Source organism: Mastomys coucha, unplaced genomic scaffold, assembly GCF_008632895.1.
Source record: "Mastomys coucha isolate ucsf_1 unplaced genomic scaffold, UCSF_Mcou_1 pScaffold21, whole genome shotgun sequence".
In the NCBI taxonomy this organism is placed as follows: Eukaryota; Metazoa; Chordata; class Mammalia; order Rodentia; family Muridae; genus Mastomys; species Mastomys coucha.
Genome location: NW_022196904.1, coordinates 10,205,722 through 10,206,567, shown reverse-complemented (window position 1 = coordinate 10,206,567; position 846 = coordinate 10,205,722).

Sequence of the window (846 nt, the reverse complement as noted above, 5' to 3'; positions counted from 1 at the left end):
GTGAAATACTGATTTCTGGGCACAACAAGGCTGTTAACTGCATCAACTCATAGTAGCTATGTTTACTTGCATAAGATCAAGCCAGTTAAAACTCCAGCACAGGTGGGGGTGGGAGAAGAGCACCTGCGATACCACCACTATTAGAAGAGCCATTGACTGTTTCCAAATAGAGAATCACTCCCCTTTGGAGGCTGCTCATGCCCTAGTGGATATATGAATACCACTCTCTCACTTTACCTTCCTCCAGATTGTTATTCCCAAGAAATCCAAGGCCATATACTCAATCTTATTTTTTTAATGTTTATGGATGTTTTGTCTGCACATATATGTGAACTACATGCATACAGCTCCCACAAAAGCCATAAAGGGAGCAAGATACCCTGGAACTGAAGTTATAGATGATTATAAGCCACCATATGGACACTGAGAGTCAAGCTTCAGTCTTCTGGAAGAGCAGCAGAGGTATCTATCCAGACCAATACTTCCTGCATCTTATTTTTCCATTAATTAATTAATTTATTTACTTTACATCCCAATTGCAGCCCCACTCTCTCATAACAGTCTCCCCTCTCATACAGTCCCTCCCACTACCCTACCACCCCTCTACTTCACCTCTGAGAAGGGGGAGGTTACTTCCTGAGTCTTAAGGAACCTCCTTTAGGATTTCATGAGTCTTAACAAGCTTTCCTCTGGGTTGAAATGTTTCAACTTAAAGATAGCTGCTGCATAAATACTAAAAAAAGAGAGAGAGAGAAAAGGAGAAAAAAACACTAAAAGAAAATCAAGTAGTCTCTGGATAGTGACACTACAGAAACAGCAACCACAGACAAAATGATGGGAAATATA